This window comes from Pseudophryne corroboree, chromosome 4, assembly GCF_028390025.1.
Source record: "Pseudophryne corroboree isolate aPseCor3 chromosome 4, aPseCor3.hap2, whole genome shotgun sequence".
NCBI lineage: Eukaryota > Metazoa > Chordata > Amphibia > Anura > Myobatrachidae > Pseudophryne > Pseudophryne corroboree.
In genome coordinates, this window is record NC_086447.1 from 670,482,534 (window position 1) to 670,489,547 (window position 7,014).

A 7,014-nucleotide genomic window follows, 5' to 3' on the forward strand; every position below is an offset into this window, starting at 1 on the left:
GGATCTTTCACCTAAGTACCATGCAACTTCTGGGCCTATATGAAAACTACGAGATAGCCCCCTTTTTATGAGGTGTCGTTCCATGTTTTACTTCCACTATAGGGGCTTGATATCCCTCACTTTACACTTATAAATTTAATACAAACACAATATTGTGCACAATTTGGATAAAAATCAATAAATAATAATCTGTGAAATACCTAGTGAATGTTATTTGTTGCAAATTAAGTAATGACAGTCAAACCACACTGGAAATGCCCAATCTCAGCCGACCTTGGAAGCTAAGCAGTGTTGGGCCTGACTAGTACCAGGAGGGGGAGACCCCTTGGAAAGATTAGGTACTGTACTGACAATATAGCAACATTATTCCCTACTAGATTACTCATTTAATTTGTTATATCACCATATTAATAGTCACAATATATATAGACAACACTATTTATAACATATATTTAACACTCATAATGTAAGAATCCACTTGCACTTTAAGATTACCTGTAAAGTTTCACTAATTATAAACATCTATTAATATTTGCTCTACGAATTAATTATATTAATTTATATATCATGAGCATCACACTACTTAAGTAATTTATAGTAATTTCTTATACACTTATTCACTATATTTATGATATATCAGTATAATCGTTAATATAAAGCCAATTATCAATGGAAGAACAAAATCCCCAAGATAAAAGAGATTTTCATTTACTACCTCATATATTTTATGATATAAACATTATAAATATGCAAGCACTAGCTATCCCTACCATTTAATTTAATTGTGTGTCGATTCACAATATCAGAAAATGATTGAGACTGTTCAAACGTGCTTTGAGTTTTATATATGGTTTATTTAAACCCACCCTTTTTTCTTAACATGCGCTGAGATGTCGCCAACTAACAGTGTACAACGGCTGCCATGACAACGCTAAAACTGACGAGCCGCACTTAGGTTACCATGACGAGTGTTAGACGCAATGCAGACACGTGATGAGCCTCACCATGCATTCCAGTGATGTATCTCAGACCACGTGACGTGCCCCAACCCGCCATCTAGTGACACGCCGCTTCCTGGACCGCTTCAAAAACCTGAAGAACTCTGGGCAGGAGGAAATGGTCCCTACCATTGCTTCTGGCTTGCCATGCTTCTGGCGGCAATGTGAATGTCTGCTGCCACAAGCATGGCAGAAGTACCGCAACTCCGAAAAAATCTGTCTACCTCTGTATTTCTTATGAAAAAATCTATTTTTAAAAAATATATTTTTTTTGCAATATGTAATCTGCACCACCTGTATTATTGAATATATATTTTAATGTGTGGAATTAGATTCATTGTTACTCACATGACCTAAACAGGATATGAGGTCATAATTTGATATCTCATTAGAGTGGGGTATAAATAAGAGCCCGGTCCCAGTACACTATTATTCCTTGAAAAAGTCTTAAGGATGAAACGCGTTGGGATTCCCCCCACTGACCGCTATATGCCTCAGTTAAATTATATACTCTATTTAATCTCGATTTTAGATATTTATAAGCATTCCTAATTAGTTATATTAGAATTTTTTTTTAATCTTAGACTCTGTAACGCTAATAAATATTTAATGTCATAATTTATTCAGTACTCCATGTTTATTTATGTATTTATAGAGTTTATAGACACTTTCCCTATTCAATTTGACACCATTGATCGCTTGAACCCTTATCCCATATATATATATATATATATATATATATATGCTGTATATTATGAATTACTGTTTTGGAACACTGAATACATGTTTCAAAATCAAATTATTTTACATATGTTTATTAGTACAATGCATCATTGAGGAAAGGTACCAATATAAATCATATTCTGCAGACTAGTATATATTAAGCATAACAGAAGACATGTGGGTTTATTTAGTAAGCGGCAGCTTTTCAAAGCCACTGCTTATCGGCAGTTATGGCCAAGAAATTTAAAAGGGCAATAATGTTAAATGCAAAGCAGGAAATTTTATTTTATTCAGTATTACTGCAATTTTAAATTCTGCATCCAAACCACTAACTAGTAACTATATTCCATGGTATTTGTACTATTTTCACCTAATTGATTTTTGCAATATAAATCTCAATGAAAAACTATATAAATCCACTAATGTATCTTCAATTGGAACTAATGTATTTAGTTTTTAGGACTTGATCAGGAGCATAGAAACGGCCAAGGACTACTAAAGGTGCTGGAGACCCTTTTTCTCGCATTTACTATTTTGTTTAAGACAGTTCTAACAGTGACTGTAGATATACAAAGACTCTCAATCCTATGTTAATTTTCGTAAGTGTTTCTGGGTTTGGCCAACCCCAGGTTCTTTGTTTATTTTACAATACAAATCTGGTTTCTGTTGTGTATCCAACCCAACTCTCTGAAAGAGGCGTTACCAAAATATTAATTATTCTAGGTGCAGGCAAAAGCCATAAGTTTGCCTTGGGTCATACCCTAAACGTTTGTACTTTGGCTGGTGGCAGTGATTTTGTGTGAAATAAACACACGCGCTCAGGTATCCAGTAAAGGTGTCACGTGGCAGGGATTCGCAGATTGGAGTATCTGGGGAATCGCCGTGCCTAGGATCGTGACACTGAGCCTGCTACTTAGGAACTTGTTACCCATTGCTCTTGCTGTGCTGGTCTAAAATGATTCGTCGGAATTGAAGCGTCTACTAATTAAAAATATGGGGCAACATCTTTACCTGGGAGGAAGTGAAGAACAGTTAACTTTTTTTTGGTGATTACCTTCTTTAAATTTTTGTATATATGTATACAAAATATAATATAATATGTATGTGTGTTTACCCTGTACTTGTCCTATATACTGTCATCAACTGTAAGTTGCTGTTTTCCTGTTTGATTATGTGCATATGTACTCTGTAATTGGGCGCTGCGGAACCCTTGTGGCGCCATATAAATAAAGGATAATAATAATAATAATAATAATACAAATGTATTTATAAATGATTAAATAAATATTATTAATATTTTCTAGTACAATAGCTGTTAGAAAGATAGATAAATTAATTTGTTAAACTTCAAAATTTACATTGACAGCCTAATCTCATCTGATTGCGAGTATTTTTAAATCTATAGCCACTACCTCACTGGTTATGGTATGTGCTATAAATTGAAATTGTAACATAGTAATATAGTAACTAAGGTTGAAAAAAGACAATTGTCCATCGAGTTCAGTCTATTTGTGGTCTCCTATGCAGTCTTATTATAGGACTAGTTATTGTTATGTTAGGACTAGTTATATTAACTATAATGCGTGCCTAAGCACCATAACCCTGAATATCTTTATCCAATAGGAATTTATCTAACCCATTCTTAAAGGTGTTGACTGAGTCCGTCATTACTACTCTCTCAGGCAGGGAATTCCAAACACGTATAGTCCTTACTGTGAAAAACCTTTTCGCCTCAATGTGCGGAAACTCCTCTAACCTAAGCGAGTGACCACGTGTCCTCTGTGCTGATCTTATAGAAAACAGGTCCCTCCCAAGCTCTGTGTATTGACCCCTTATATATTTGTAGATGTTGATCATGCCCCCTCTCAGTCTCCTCTTTTCCAATGTAAACATGCCTAGCCTTGCAAGCCTTTCCTCGTATTCCAGCATCTCTATGCCCTTGATTAGTTTGGTCACCCGCCTCTGAACCTTTTCTAGCTCCAGGATATCCTTTTTGTAATATGGTGCCCAAAATTGCACACAGTATTCAAGATGTGGCCTCACTAGTGATTTATATAATGGGAGTATAATACTCTCGTCCCTTGCATCAATTCCCCGTTTTATGCATGCTAATATCTTATTAGCCTTCTTTGCTGCACTCCTACTTTGGGTACTGCTGCTTAATTTGTTATCTATGTGAACCCCTAAGTCTTTTTCCAGTACAGAATCCCCTAATATTACCCCATTTAGTATGTAGGTGTTATTTTTGTTCTTGCCCCCACAGTGCATTACCTGACACTTGTCTGTGTTGAATCTCATTCTCCATTTTGCTGCCCATGCTTCCAGTTTAGTTAAGTTGTTCTGAAGAGACTCAGCATCCCCCTCCGTATTTATAACCTTACATAATTTGGTATCGTCTGCGAAAATTGAAACCATGCTCTCTAGACCTACTGTTAGGTCGTTGATGAAAATGTTGAACAAAAGTGGTCCAAGTACAGACCCTCGTGGCACACCACTTTAGTCCAATTTGAAAACGATCCATTGACCACAACGCGCTGCTCCCTATTATCTAACCCAATTACTGACCCAAGTGCATATTGTGCTCCCTAGCCATATTTCTTGTAGCTTATAGATAAGACGCATGTGTGGTACAGTGTCAAAAGCTTTGGCAAAGTCTAAAAAGATTACATCCACCTCCTTACCCTGATCAAGGTTCGCACTTACTGTTTCCTAAAAGCCAAGTAAGTTGGTCTGACATGATCTGTCCTTCACAAATCTATGTTGGTTCCTTTTAATGACCTTATTTGCTTCAAGGAACTTTTGAATACTGTCCCTTAGAATACCTTCCAATACTTTGCCCACTATAGATGTAAGACTAACTGGTCGATAATTACCTAGTTCAGCTTTGCACCCATTTTTGAATATCGGCACAAAATCCACTATGCCAGTCTTTGGGAACCATACCAGATTTAACCGAATACATGGAGATAAAAAATAGAGGTCTTGCTAGTTCAGCGTGCAGCTCCATAAGAAACCTTGGGTGAATTCCATCGGGACCAGGTGACTTATTAATCTTTAACTTTTTTAATCGGTCACAGACCACCTCCTCACATAAATAAGCATTTAGCAGTGGGACATTATCTTTGATGAGATTTTGTGTTAGACCCAGCATTTGGTCCTCTCTGGTAAATATTGTTGAAAAAAACTTGTTTAGTTTGTTTGCTATGTCATTATCATTTTTGATTAAGACTCCCCTCTTGTCCTTTAAAGGGCCTATACTCTCCTTCTTTAGTCTCTTGCTGTTGATGTACTTAAAAAAAAATTGGGGCTTCGCTTTGCTTTCCTTTGCTACTAAAGTCCTTATAGTGCTGAAATGACTCCGCATCCCCCTCAGATTTGTATTTTTTAAATGCTCGTCTTTTTTGTCCATTAATTCCTTTATATTTTTGTTAAACCACATTGGTTTGGGATTTTTATTCCTTTTTTTGCTGCTGGTGGGAATAAATGTACGAGTATTATTAATTAGCAGTGATTTTAATACATCCCATTTCCATGTAGTATTTTTTCCTTGAAACAGAATTTCCCATTCAATGTCCCTTAACGCTTCCTTCATCATGTAAAAGTTGGCTTGGCTAAAGTTTAGAGTCCTAGTTGAGCCAGTATAGGACTGCTTATGAAAACTGGTATTGAATGTTACCATATTGTGGTCGCTGTTACCTATTGGCTCTCCTACTTCAATATTTGATACAAATTCCCCAATATTTGATACAAATTCACTTAAAAAGCCAAGCTATAACTTTAGAATGCAAGCTCTCACAATGAGCAAGCTCTAATGAGTCTGGTCACTGATTAAATAGGTTCTCAGACAGCTTTTGTAATCAGCCCCTCCTCCTAATTACTTCACACCTAGATTCAACCCCTCCTCCTGGTTTCTTCTCACACCTGCTGCTGTTTCAAACTCACAATTCACTTAAAAAGCCAAGCTATCACTTTAGAATGCAAGCTCTCACAATGAGCAAGATATGTTTGTTACAGGACGCACTGCACAAAATCCAGTGTAAAAGTAAAGTAAATAATTGTCCATCAATACAGGTTATTAAATATTTATAAATCTGAACATTTACAGTTTTTTCAATCAATCAATCAATCAATCAATCAATCTGTATACTTAGGCAATCTATATTAAAGAACATTTGCTAGTTATACTAAAACAATCTTTATTTAAAAAAAGATTTTTAAGAACAGATACCATGACTTTAGAAAGTAGCATGAAGGAATTACTCCTAAACTTTGTCAAAAATAAGCTTTCTCTCTTCATTTCTGGTTAAAAGCTCTCAACACGTCATACAAGGTCAGTGCAGCTTGTGTTCTTGATTAATATGAAGTATCAGTATCTGCGTTAGGCGTTTCTGCATCATGGTAGACCCAGATACGTTTTCAAATGGCAAAGTGCACTAAAGGTGCGCTCTGATGTCACAGCTGAAGTGGGCACCGTAATGATGAGCACCAAGAGCGATACCACCTGCTGGAGAAAGGCTTTCGCTGTATCAGACTCCTTACTGGGCTTCTCAATGAAACCACTGCAGGTGGTGGGTCCTTTGCCAGGCAGATTCTTCAACAGCTGTAGTGTAGAAGTTTATGGGGGGAGCAAAACACAGTCTTTGCCTACTCAACAGAAATCTTTGCCCCCCAGTTCCTATGCCTCTGGACTTGATTGTGATGGGCCTATACAACTGCATAAACATGTAATGTGCACAATGCATTATGCAACTGCATGTTTTAACAAGGTTCATCATGAAGAAATTAGGAAATCTCCAATTGTGTTGCTGCTGCTGACTTCTGTGTAACGGCACCTCTTACAGCCTGAACAAGGATAACAATGTTACTCGCAAGATCTTCCCCCTACTTTCCATATAACAGTGGTTCCCAAATGCGGTCCTTACGGCACCCCAATGGTCCTGGTTTTAAGGATATCTATGATTGAGCACAGGTGAATTAATTAGTTCATCAGTCATTTTGATTTAAGCATCTGTTCTCAGCCATGGATATCCTTAAAACCTGTACCATTGGGGTGCCTTGGGAACCAATGCCGTAGAAGAACAACAACTGCTGTATTGTCAGTTAGATGGAAATAGGTGTTAGCTTGGGATCAGTATGAAATACCTACAATCAAAATCCCCACTGTCAAAATCCCAACAGAAATTGACCGACGGTCAAAATCCCGACATGTAAAATGTTGACAGGTCAAAGTGCCGACATGAATTTACCGTTGTTTTTTGATGTGTATGTTGACTTAGGTCAACATGGACACCAT

At 36.9% G+C, this 7,014-nt stretch overlaps 1 pseudogene; it reads left to right on the plus strand.

Annotated features, from left to right (window-relative positions):
* Window positions 1-230: 230 nt before the first annotated feature.
* LOC134912859 (5S ribosomal RNA) lies at window positions 231-350 on the plus strand (annotated as a pseudogene).
* Window positions 351-7,014: the final 6,664 nt, after the last annotated feature.